Genomic DNA, 13,267 nt, shown 5'->3' with positions numbered 1-13,267 from the left:
CAGACACTCAACCGCTGAGCCACCCAGGCGTCCTTAAAATAATTTCTGAATTACTTTTCACCTCTCTGATTGGCAAATATATAATGATTGCTGCTTTTCACTAAAGATAGAGAAATTCCATAATGTTATACATCCTTAGTGGGAAGAAAAACTATTAATCCTTCTTGAATGCAGTTTGGCAGTTTGAATTTAAAAATTTAAATATATATCCCCTTTAGCCTAACAATTAAGAACTCTTAAGAAAGTAAGCCCAGGATGGGCCCTGGTGGCTCAGTCAGTAAGCCTCTGCCTGAGTCTCAGGTCATGATCCTGGGAGTACTAGGATGGAGCCCTGTGTCAGGCTCCTTACTCAGTGGGATGTCTGCTTCTCCCTCCTTTCTCTCCCTCTCCTTCTGCTCCTACCCCCAACTCATGCTCACATGCTCTCTCTCCCTCTCTTAAATAAATAAAATCTTTAAAAAGAAAGCCAGCCAGCCCAGGAAAGGGGGCAGCGGGGAAGTAATCCGAAGCAAGTGTGCAAAGATAGATGTAAAAGATGAACATGACAATGGTTTTTATGATAAAAACAGTTTAAATATTGGCTAAATAAGTAGTAGTATTGTATTACACGGTCTCCAAATTTTATGACTGCTTGAGTCATCAGCAACAACTGTACCTTCTTCAAAACATTTTTATAGGATAGTGCTTCCCAAACATTAATGCACAGGGGCACCTAGGTTGCTCAGTTGGTTAAGCGTCTGACTCGATGTCCGCTTGGGTCATGATCTCAGGATTGTGGGACCTAGCCCTGCGTGGAGCTCTACACTCTGCACTTAGTGGTGAGTCTGCTTCTCTCCCTCTCCCCTCTGCCCCTCTGCACATGTTCTCTCTCTCAAATAAATAAACAAATCTCAAAAAAAAAAAAGTGCTGGGACACGTGGGTGGTTCAGCGATTGAGCATCTGCCTTCAGCTCAGGACATGGAGTTCAGGGATCAAGTCCTGCATCAGGCTCCTACATGGAGCCTGCCTGCTTCTCCCTCTGCCTCTCTCTCTATGTCTATCATGAATAAATAAATACATCTTAAAAAAAAAAAGTGTTGATGTACAAAGGAATCACTGGGAAATCTTGTTAAAATACAGATTCTGGGGATCCCTGGGTGGCGCAGCGGTTTGGCACCTGCCTTTGGCCCAGGGCGCGATCCTGGAGAACCGGGATCGAATCCCACGTCGGGCTCCCGGTGCATGGAGCCTGCTTCTCCCTCTGCCTATGTCTCTGCCTCTCTCCCTCTCTGTGTGTGATTATCATAAATAAATAAAAATTTAAAAAAAATACAGATTCTGATTCAGTAGGGCTAGAAAGGGGCCTAAGAATTTGCATTTCTAACTGCACCCAGGTGGTGCTGATGCTGTTGATCATGGGCTACACTATGAGTAGCAGGTTTTCAGAGCCTGTTAACCCTGGAGTGATCCAAGTAATTACTGTATCAAAGCTATGAAATTGAGTATGTGCAATATTTTTAAAGTTGCCAACAAAATAACCAATTAATACAATTTTGCAGTGAGTATAATACAGCTTAGAGAATCCTGAGGCCTCGCTTCCTGTGTGTGGCAGGCTTACATGCTTCTCCACATACCCACCCAACCAGGTGGTACTTTAGCTAACTTGGGGGGAAATCCAGTTAACCAAAATACCTCATTTCCTAATCACGTCTGTTAAATTCTTTCAAACCTGCCATCCTTCTGGATGAATTCAGCATTCATACAGCTGGCTCATGGTACCCTAAGCTCCAATTATGATTACCTCCCTGCATTTCAGCTACCATGACAGTATAGAAGATTAGAGACACAATAACCCTCTAATATAAAATAATAATTCTCAATGAAATCAAAAAAATCTATTGAAGTACGAATCTAAAATATTAAAAAATTAAGGAATATTCAGAGACGAAAAACCAAGTGAAAGCAGGAATCTGGAGGAGTAAACAAGCACAAAAGGAAGATTTTATGGGGCTTGAGGGTATCTTCTGAACTCTAGTGAGCTCAGACCAGAGTTCTAATGGCCATGAAGGGTGTAGGGACAGGAGACAAACCCAAGACTCCAACTGAGGTAAGGAGTCTAATAGATCCTTAACCCAAATATACATACACAAGTTAAGAGCACAAAGGTTTACACTTTTATCAAAAAAAAAAAAAAATCTTCCCTATACCAGAGGACAGGAAGAAAATTATATGTCTTGATCTTGAATCTAAACAGAAGGGGGGATAAAGCTACTCTAATAATTTGTGAAACACAAGCATAGATTCACGGCCCAATTCAAATGATCTATTGTTAGAAGACAATTCTTCATGAGTTGTTCAAGTTTCTGCACATCTTGTGAGCAGAGGCACTGACTGTCTTTGTTCCAGACTATCTTTTCAATGGTTTATGTAGTGAGAAGTCTTAGAAGATACTGATGGTGTCTCCCTCTAGACCAGAGGCAGATTTGCCTACAGCCTTGGAAGATAGCCATAAAGTCTACCTCTGGACAAAAAGGTAGGCATCCTTACTGCCCATTATAAAATATGCATGTTCTGTAAGTTCAGGGTTCTTATCCTGTAATGCAACCCACTACATACATGTCACCTGGTCTGCTGTGTAGCCCTGTGGGAATTGGGCCTTAGGGAACCAACACAAATGCTGACACTCTGGCTACTGCTATTGCTTTGAGTAATAACCTGTACTTGATCTCTGACCCACGAGTAGTGTGTCTTCTGCCAAAATCCATGCATTTAAAATAAATCCATGCCATTATGGCAGGCTAACAGTAGCAGGGTAAAATCTCAAATCTTTCACACTTCTTAGTATGTAGGTGGTACCACCAAACACCTTATGCCTAGGGGTGCCTAGCTGGCTGTCAGTAGAGCATATGACTTTTGATCTTAGGATCATGAGTTCAAGCGCCACATTGGCTGTAGAGCTCACTTTAAAAAAACAAAAACAAAAAAAAAACGCTTTTTTGTGAAAATAAAAAAAGAAGGGATTCCTGGGTGGCTCAGCGGTTTAGTGCCTGCCTTTGACCCAGGGTGCGATCCTGGAGTCCCGGGATCGAGTCCTGCGTTGGGCTCCCTGCATGGAGCCTGCTTCTTCCTCTGCCTGTGTCTCTGCTTCTCTCTCTCTATGTCTATCATAAATAAATAAATAAATATTTTTAAAAAAGAGAAAAAGAACCTTATGCTGAAAATATATATAATTTAAGTTGGTCACACCACTAGACAGCTAATACAGGTCTCAACTTATGATGGATAATGTCTCAATATACCCACTGCAAATTGAAAATATTGTAAGTTGAAACTGCATTTCATACACCTACCTGTGACGCCTGGGTGGCTCAGCAGTTGAGCCTCTGCCTTCGGCTCAAGGCATGATCCTGAGGTCCCAGGATCAAGTCCCATGGAGCCTGCTTCTCCCTCTGCCTGTGTCTCTGCCTCTGTGTGTGTGTGTGTGTGTGTGTGTCTCTCATGAATAAATAAATAAAATCTTTAAAAAAAAAAATACACCTACCTACCAAACATCATAATTTAGCCTAACCTAATCTAAACATGCTCAGAACCCTTACATTAGCCAATACTTGGGCAAAATCATCTAACAAAAAGCCTATTTTATAATGAAGGTTGAATATCTCATGTAATTTTTTGAATACTAAAAGTAAAAAACAGTGGTTGTATGGGTAAGAATATTTTCTTTTTTAAAAATTTAAAAAATTTTTATTTTTATTTAAAGTACAATCTACCCACCCCCAACATGGGGCTCAAACTCATGACCCTGAGATCAAAAGTGTCATTCTCTACTACCTGGACCAGCCAAGTGCCCCCAGAATAGTTTTAAGTGTATTGGTTGCTTACCTGTGTGGTCAGGTAGCTGAATGGGAGCTGCAATTCACTGCCATTGCCAGCATCACAAGAAAGTGTATACCACATAGAGCTAGCCAGGGACGAGACTAAAATTCAAAGTACAGTTTCTGCTGAATGCATATCACTTTCAATAAGCTGACAGTGAAAATCAAAAGAATCCTAAGTCAAACCATCGCTAAGTTAGGGACCATCTGTATAAATATCTCTCTGGAAGAACTCAGACCTCAAACAGTTCCCATAGATAATGTACCAAGGAACCAGGAGCTTTTAGTGAAGTCATCAAACACACCAAATAAGGTACTATGAATTAGAATCTTTCACAAAAACTTTAAAGTCTTTTTTTTTTTTATAAATTTTTATTTATTTATGATAGTCACACACAGAGAGAGAGAGAGAGGCAGAGACACAGGCAGAGGGAGAAGCAGGCTCCATGCACTGGGAGCCCGACGTGGGATTCGATCCCAGGTCTCCAGGATCACGCCCTGGGCCAAAGGCAGGCGCCAAACCGCTGCGCCACCCAGGGATCCCTCACAAAAACTTTAGATACTAGAATTATCATTAGATACAGAGTACAAAATAGGTATGTTTAATATCCTTAAAGAAATAAAAGATTGAAAATTGGAATAAGAAACAAGAGGCTGGGGATCCCTGGGTGGCGCAGCAGTTTGGCGCCTGCCTTTGGCCCAGGGCGCAATCCTGGAGACCCGGGATTGAATCCCACATCGGGCTCCCGGTGCATGGAGCCTGCTTCTCCCTCTGCCTATGTCTCTGCCTCTCTCTCTCTCTCTGTGACTATCATAAATAAATAAATAATTTAAAAAAAAAAAAAAAAAAAAAAGAAACAAGAGGCTGTTAAAAAAAAAAAAAAGTCCAGTTTACCAAGGAACCAGCTAAGACGTCTAGAAAAGAAATATGTAATTGTTGAAGTTGACATTTAATGTATGGGTTAAATAGCAGTAGAATGGCTGCTGCGGGGCACCTGGGCGGCTCAGTTGGTTAAGTGTCCAACACCTGATTTAGGTTCAGGTTATGATCTCACGGTCATGGGATTGAGCCCCATTTCGGGCTCCAGCTTAGTGCAGAGTCTGCTTGAGATTCTCTCCCTCCTCTCCACCCCCCCCCCCAGCTCGCTCGCTCTCTCTCTCAAATACATAAATCTTTTTTAAAAAAGAAAAATGCTGCTGCAAAAAGAATGAGTACACTGGAAACTAGATCTGAAGAAATTACCCAAAATGTAGTAAAGAGCAAATATGAAAGCAAGATTAAAAGTGATGTAAGATAGAGTAAAAAAGTCTATGTATGTTGAGTTCCAGAAGAAAAGAGAAAGAATGAAGAGGCTATATTAAAAATTATAATGGCTAAAAAAATTCCAGAATTGATCAAAGAGACTGTACTAGTTTCCTATCACTATTGTCACAAATTACCACAATTTATCATTACCAACAACACAAATTTATCATCTTTCAGTTCTCTAGATGAAAAGTCCAACTCCGGTCACTAGGGTAAAATCAAGATGTTGGCAGGGCTACATTCCTTCCTGGAGTCTCTAGAAGAGAATCTGTTTCCTTGACCTTTTCCAGCTCTTAAATGTAGCCTGCATCCTTGGCTCATGGCCCTCTTCCTCTGTCTTCAAAACCAGCAACAGCAAGTCAAATTTGTCTCACATCACATCGTTTCTGACCTTCCTTCTGCCTCTCCCTTCCATATTTAATAAGTTTTGGATTATATTGGGCCCACTTAGATAATCCAAAATAATTTCCCTGTTCTAAAGTCATCCGATTAGGGACACCTGGGTGGCTCAGCGGTTGAGCGTCTGTCTTTGGCTGGGGGCGTGATCCCCGAGTCCCTGGATCGAGTCCCACATGAGGCTTCCTGCATAGAGCCTGCTTCTCTCTCTGTGTCTCTCATTAATAAATAAATAAATAAATAAATAAATAAATAAATAAATAAATAAATAAATAAATAAAATCTGTAAAAAAAATGGAGTCATCAGATTAACAATCTCAATTTCATCTGTAGCCTTAATTCCTCTTTGTCATGTAACAACATATTCAGGGGTTCTAAGGATTAGAACATGGACATCTTTGAGGGACCATTGTTCCACAAATCATAGACTCTACATGTCCTAGAATACCAATCAATTTTTTTAAGATTTTAAGTAATCTCTACACCCAATGTGGGACATGAATTCACAACCCCAAGATCAAGAGTCGCATGCTCTACCATCTGAGCTAGCCAGTGCCCCCCACCATCAATTGTAAGTAGAATAAAAAGAATGCCTATCTAGTCAAAATCTGTACCAAACATGTCATAATGAAACTTCAGAATGCCAACAACAAAGAGACAATAGGAAAACAGAGAGAGGAGAGATTTCCTGTAAGTGGTCAATAATTATAGTTGACCTAACAGCTAAAACTGAAGTCAGAAGATAGAAGCATCATATATATCTTCATTCTGTTGAGAAAAACTAATCGTCAACCTACACTTATTTAACCAAAAATTACACTTTTAAGAACAAGTGGCAAATTTACTAATTAAGTGTAAACTCAAAGAGACTTTTCCACTCAAAGACTGAGGATGTTCTGAAGGGCAAACTTCAGGCTGAAAGAAAGTACACATCAATCTGAAATTCAAGAAGGAATGATGAACAATGAACTGCAAAATATGCATTAGCCATACTTTTACTACAATATGTTGTGTAACAAACCACACCAAAAACTCAGTGGCTTACCAACAAGCATTTATCCTCATGCTCACTGGGTCTGCAGGCCCACTGTGGTTTAGCTTTTCTAAGTTGACTCAGCTCTGCAGCAAGTCTGAGGCTACAGATTGGGCTCAGTTTTGCTCCTGCCTCTTTCAGGGATCAAGTGCTGAAAGGGAAGTAACTATTACTTAACCAGCATGTATGTCTCCCACTAGATCATAAGTACCTTGGGAAATGGAAGGAGCATTCCTTTTTTCACTGTCAAATTATGTCATAAGGAAATACTGGTAGCTAGTACTTTACCTAATACCAAGTGGAAATTCAAAAAGGTTTTGCTAAAGAAATTCGTAAACCAACCATACTTGCCATTATGAATTATAATTACAAATTACATAAAAGAGCCCAGCAAGTGTTAGGTACTCAGTTTAGTATTATTAACCACATTAAAGGAGAGAGGGAGGGGTGCCTCGGTGGCTCAGTCAGTTAAGCGTCTGCCTTTAGCTCAGGTCATGATCCCAGGGTCCTGGGGTCCATCCCGCAATGGGCTCCCTGCTTAGCAGGAAGCCTGCTTCTCCCTTTATCTCTACCTGCTCCTCCTCTTGCTTGTGCACAGTTGCTCATGCTCTCTCTCTCTCTCTGTCAAATAAATAAAATCTTTAAAAATAAAGAAGAAAGAAAGAGGAATAAAGAGAGAGAATGAAGTTTGATCGATTTTTAAAGTGAATATATCTAGGCAGACCACCTCTCCTCTGCTATCCTGCCTAGTGCTCCTCTGTGGTGTATTTTACATCTATCTCCTTTTAAAAAAATAAAGTGAATATATCTACAATGAACTATACTTACCTATTAAGCCTATTAATTCATTCAGCCTATGGATAACAAAATATAAGTCTTATATTTATAAAGTGTTATTGTTATGAAGGCCTTTTGAAAATAGCTCTACAAAATACAAAGAGACATTTTTTTTAAATTCATAAGTTATTCATCTGCTTCTATATTTGAAACATTCTTTTTTTTTTTTAATTTTTATTTATTTATGATAGTCACACAGAGAGAGAGAGAGAGAGAGAGAGAGGCAGAGACACAGGCAGAGGGAGAAGCAGGCTCCATGCACCGGGAGCCCGACGTGGGATTCGATCCCGGGTCTCCAGGATCGCGCCCTGGGCCAAAGGCAGGCGCCAAACCGCTGCGCCACCCAGGGGTCCCTGCTTCTATATTTGAACCTCAGATGTTTTTTTAAAGTTTTATGAGGAGTTCTGAAATTGGATTTTATAAATTTACTTTGAAACATGACTGTTTATGCCTGAAGGGTTCTTTTTGAAATTAAAAACTGTTTGGAAATCTTATTTTGATTTTCTCTAAGCAAGAGGTTTTTTTTAATTTAATATTTGTATAATATCTAGATTAAAGCTACCTGATTTCTCACAGAATCACTGAATGTGAAGGTTTTCCCTCTCTACCCCATCCCCCCTCCATTCATCTTTCACAAACATTGCCCCCCAATAAATATCACACTCCTAATTCCTTTTTGACAGCTACTTCCTGGAAGACCCAGTCTTCACAGGCACTGACCATATTTTCCTTATACAGTAAACAGACTTTCAAGAAGGGAATTTGGGTATTGGGTTGCTCACCTAGTACAGTATAAATGAAGTGAAATTGGGATACTAATAATCCTTGCAGGACTGCTTCGTGGGTTTATGGGCCTCATGCTCAGAAGGGCATCATATTTTATCTTTTTATCTTTGAAATTGTGTTTTGTAAGTGAAGCTCAATAGGGCAATGAAGCATTCTTGTGAGCAACAGAAATACACTAGTAGGGAAGGAGGCAGCACATGCAGACAAGAGTTCAGACCCATGGATACAGCAGACAGCCTGAGTATTGAGCAGTTGACCTGGCAGCCCAGTGCTGCACCCACCTTTGCCTGGGCTGGGGGGTCTGGGCCCCGACTGGTGTTGATGATGGGCGGCATTAGCACAGATACTAATTTTCGGGCCTGAGTCCCCAGACAAGAGCTGCCAGCACTCTGGCAATAAACACTATCCACAAATTATTACAGAATGAAAGTGTGCATGTGGAATATGTAATAAAGCATTTCAGAGAGTTACCAAAATTCTTAAGTGAGCTTAAATTTCCAGAGGTTTGAAAATGACTTTGCAAAGCAAGTACTCACAATTTTTACAAATAATTTAAAGACTGTCACATTTAATGGAAAAGAACACTTCTCATATGAAGCTGTAGGTAAGCAAATTATCAAGGAGGAAGAGATTTTGAAAATTAATTTTTTCCTTTTAATTGAACACACAATAATAGAATGCATAAACAGCCATCTTGAATTATATACAAATCACAAAGCCACTTTCAATTTCTCATATGACCATTACAAATTATTGGAAATGTCAGAAGAAACGTTTAAATGCCATTGCATACATTTACATTTACAATTAAATACAGGCTTACTAGAAGCTGATATATATGTAGAATTAAATCTTTTTTTTTTTTTAAGTTTTATTTTTTTAGTAATCACTATACCAGGGGTACCTGGCTGCTTCAGTCAGAAGACCCTGCAAATCTAAATCTCAGGGTTGTAGGTTCAAGCCCCATGTTGGGTGAAGAGATTACTTAAAAATGTAAATTAAAAACTTAAAAAAAAATCACTGTAGTCAATGTGAGGTTCATACCCTCAAACCCATCAACCTTGAGATCAAGAGGCACATGCACTTCTGACAGAACCAGCCATGTACACCTTAAATCTTTTTAGAAAAAATTATTTCATGTGAATCATTAGCTCTAGGTAAATTAAAATATACATTTCACGGGAGCATGGCTGACTCAGTCGCTGGAGCATGTGGATTTGATCTTGAGGTTGTGAGTTCAAGCCCCTCACTGGGCATAGAGCCTACTAAAAATATATATATATACATATATAAATATATTTATAAATAATATATAACCTACGTTATATATTATATTTCAACATAAGTAATCAGAAAATCACCCCAATGTTGTCAAAGTCTATGAAATACTATTAATAGCTCCAGTAATAGTTGCATCAGCAGAAAGATCCTTCTTGAAATTTAAAATTATCAAAAATTGGGGACGCCTGGGTGGCTTAGCGTTTAGCGCCTGCCTTCGGCCCAGGGCGTGATCCTGGAGTCCCGGGATCGAGTCCCACATCAGGCTCCCTGCATGGAGCCTGCTTCTCCCTCTGCCTGTGTCTCTGCCTCTCTCTCTGTCTCTCATGAATAAATAAAATCATTTTTAAAAAGTAAATAAATAAAAACTAAAATTATCAAAAATTATTTGCAATCTGGCATTTGCCAAGACCAATTGATGTTACTTTCAATTATAATGATTAAAAATAAAGTTGCTAAAAGTATAAATTCTGATGACCTAACAAATGAATTTGCAGGCAAGCAAGCCAGGAAAATCTTATGATTAATCAAGATATCACATTAATAAAGTATTATTTATTTAAAATTATGACACCAAAAATACTTTTTTTTTTAATTTTTATTTATTTATGATAGTTACAGAGAGAGAGAGAGGCAGAGACACAGGCAGAGGGAGAAGCAGGCTCCATGCACCGGGAGCCCGATGTGGGATTCGATCCCGGGTCTCCAGGATCGCGCCCTGGGCCAAAGGCAGGCGCCAAACCGCTGCGCCACCCAGGGACCCCCCAAAAATACATTTTTGTAATGGGCAAATTTATGTTGTTATTCATGTATCATTGCCTCCATTTTTTTTTCTTTTTAAGATTTTATTTATTTATTCATGAGAGACACAGAGAGAGCCAGCGACACAGGCAGAGGAAGAAGCAGGCTCCATGCAGGGAGCCCGACATGGGACTCGATCCCGGGACTCCAGGATCGCACCCTGGACTGAAGGCAGGCGCTAAACCACTGAGCCACCCAAGCTGCCCGCCTCCATATGTTTTATAAATAATAAAATACTTTTAAAGGATAAAGTTTTATATTTTAGTATGACACTTGTTTCTGTCTTTTTTGTTTATTGGTTTCCTGCTTTATATGTATTTTTGTGTTTTTTTAAGTTTTTTTTTTTTTTTTAAAAGATTTTATTTATTCATGAGTGAGGCAGAGACATGGGCAGGTGGAGAAGCAGGCTCTGATGTGAGGAGCCTGATACGGGACTCGATCCCAGGACCCAAGGATCGTGACCTGAGCCAAAAGTAGATGCTCAACCACTGAGCCACCCAGGTGCCCCTATTTTTTTTTTAAGATTTTATTTATTAGAGAGAGAGAGAGAGCATGAGCGGGGGAGGAGAGGGAAGGGAGAAGCAGACTCCCCACTGAACCTTCTAAGTAGGGCTGAACTAACAAACTATGAACTTTTGAGTAAATTTTTAATCTCTGTAAGGCTCAGAAAGGAATTCCTTAAGGAGAAATCCTTAATAAAAAAGCTAATACCACCTGCCTCACAAGGTTAATGGAAAGAATAAATGAAAGAATATTTATATGAAGCTAGATGTTAAAATGTAAGTAGTCATAGACATAAAGATCATTATCTCAATTTTATTCTATGTAAAACCTTATATTGAGTGTTTACTATGTGCTGTGTACCCTTCTAAGGGCTTTATGTCTATTAAAGCTTGAAATTAATTAACGCAAGGCATAATAAGATGCCCAACAACTAATTACTTACTGTGAAAACTCTACATTAATTATCTCATTAACTCTTCAAAGCAACTCTAGCAATTTACTACTAATACAATCTCCATTTTGCAGATCAGAAAGCTGAGGGATAGAGAGGTTAAATAACTTGTAGAAGATCACTTACCCAGGAAGTAGCAGAACTGGGATTTGAATACAACTACAATGCTAGTCATTTTGTGTGCAAAGTATGTGACCCGGGAATCCTGAAAGCTTTTTTCTGTATTTTGTGCTCAATTCTGTAATATTCCTGTTAACAAATAATTTATTTGGAAGTATTGGAAATATAAGCCAAACTTACTTATTGGATGATATCATAATACAAACGTAAATATATTCTACATTTTTATGCACAGCTAGCTATAAGTTAAAGTATGTTAGCTTGTTAGCTTCATTATTTCTGGTCAAAGACCACGTTTTTCCCAGTTTCTCTAATGGGAAAGCTTACCTAGGACAAAGTTAGTAACAGAAATTCCTGGGCCCCAATCAGGACTCAATGATACATGAATTCATGAGTTTTGCCCTTTAAAATAATGTAGTTTATTTTTATAATTTTAGGTGTTTTGTTTCTAAATGCTATAAGAAAAAAGGTTTTGAGATTTTTTTTTTAATTTTTTTTTTCATTTATTTATGATAGTCACACAGAGAGAGAGAGAGAGAGGCAGAGACATAGGCAGAGGGAGAAGCAGGCTCCATGCACTGGGAGCCTGATGTGGGATTCGATCCCGGGTCTCCAGGATCGCGCCCTGGGCCAAAGGCAGGCGCTAAACTGCTGCGCCACCCAGGGATCCCCTTAAGTTGAGATTTTTAAGCACCTTTCTGTGATTAATGCATTGTGGATGTGGGTGGATTTTATGCTCAATAAATGAGAAGCCAAACTACACTTAATAAACTTGTAACTCTCTAGTTCAACATTTTTAAGTGTTAGAGGCATTTTCATGTACCATACAAAATTTTTATCAAAAGAATACAACTAAAGCTCATGGGAAGTTGTAGAGCGTAGCAATTAATGGGGAGGGTTCTGGAGAAAAGAGTGTCTGGATTTGGTTCTGTAGTTCAATAGCTGTATGAGTTTGGCTAACTAACTGAACCACCTTCTTCTTTTTTTTTTTTTTTTTTTTTTTTTTAAGTTAACTCTATGCCTAATGCAGGGCTTGAACTCACTACCCCAAGATTGATAGTGGCCTGCTCTATTGACTGAGCCAACCAGTGCCCCCTCCCCACCCACTTTTTTTAAAAATTAAACTCAGTTTTGTTTATTTATTATTTATTTAAGATTTTATTTATTCATGAGAGAGAGAGAGAGAGAGAGAGAGGTAGAGACACAGGCAGAGGGAGAAGCAGGCTCCATGCAGGGAGCCCGACATGGGACTCGATCCCGGGTCTCTAGGATCAGGCCCTGGGTTGAAGGCGGCGCTAAACCGCTAAGCCACCCCGGCTGCCCTATTTATTACTTATTTATAAAGAACAGAAATTTATCATCTCAGTTCTGGAGGCTAGAAGTCTGGAATCAAAACATCAGTAGGGTTGGTTTCTCCTTAGGCTGTGAAGAAGAATCTGTTCCATGCCTTTTTCCTAACTTTTGATAATTTGCTGGCAATCTTAGGCTTGTAGAAGCACCACTCCAATCTCTGGCTTGGTCTTTACATAGTGTTCTCCTTGTATGTCTCTATCCACATATCCCTCTCTTTTTTTCAGTTAGGTATAGTTAATATGCAATATTATATTAGTTTTAGGTATACAACATAGTGATTCAACATTTATATACATTACAAAATGATCACCACAATAAGTCTAGTTATGATCTATCACTATATATAGTTCTTAGAATATTATCCACTATTTTCCTTATACTGCACTTTACATCCCTGTGACTTATTTCATAACTGGAAGTTTGTATTTCTTAATCCCTTTCATCTATTTGACCCATTTTTCTTGCCCCTTTGACAGCCATGAGTTTGTTCTCTGTATGAATCTATTTCTGTTTTGTTTTTTTTAGATTCCACAATACAAGTGAAATC

At 39.1% G+C, this 13,267-nt stretch overlaps 1 long non-coding RNA gene across 4 annotated transcripts in view; it reads left to right on the top strand.

Annotated features, from left to right (window-relative positions):
• Positions 1 to 13,267, top strand: part of LOC144316994 (uncharacterized) — a 27,954-nt gene extending 14,687 nt beyond the window's left edge. The window contains exons 4-6 of one of the 4 annotated variants that reach the window (XR_013382836.1): positions 678 to 818; positions 2,451 to 2,513; positions 10,334 to 10,564. This is a non-coding gene — a long non-coding RNA (uncharacterized LOC144316994). Of the gene's footprint in view, positions 1 to 677; positions 819 to 2,450; positions 2,514 to 10,333; positions 10,565 to 13,245 lie in introns of those variants that run through there. The other 3 variants (XR_013382837.1, XR_013382839.1, XR_013382838.1) reach the window with 3 other exon arrangements.

This window comes from Canis aureus, chromosome 7 (genome assembly GCF_053574225.1).
Source record: "Canis aureus isolate CA01 chromosome 7, VMU_Caureus_v.1.0, whole genome shotgun sequence".
NCBI classification, from domain to species: Eukaryota; Metazoa; Chordata; class Mammalia; order Carnivora; family Canidae; genus Canis; species Canis aureus.
The sequence above is the reverse complement of the archived record's forward strand: the minus strand, read 5'-3'. Positions and strand labels throughout refer to the sequence as shown.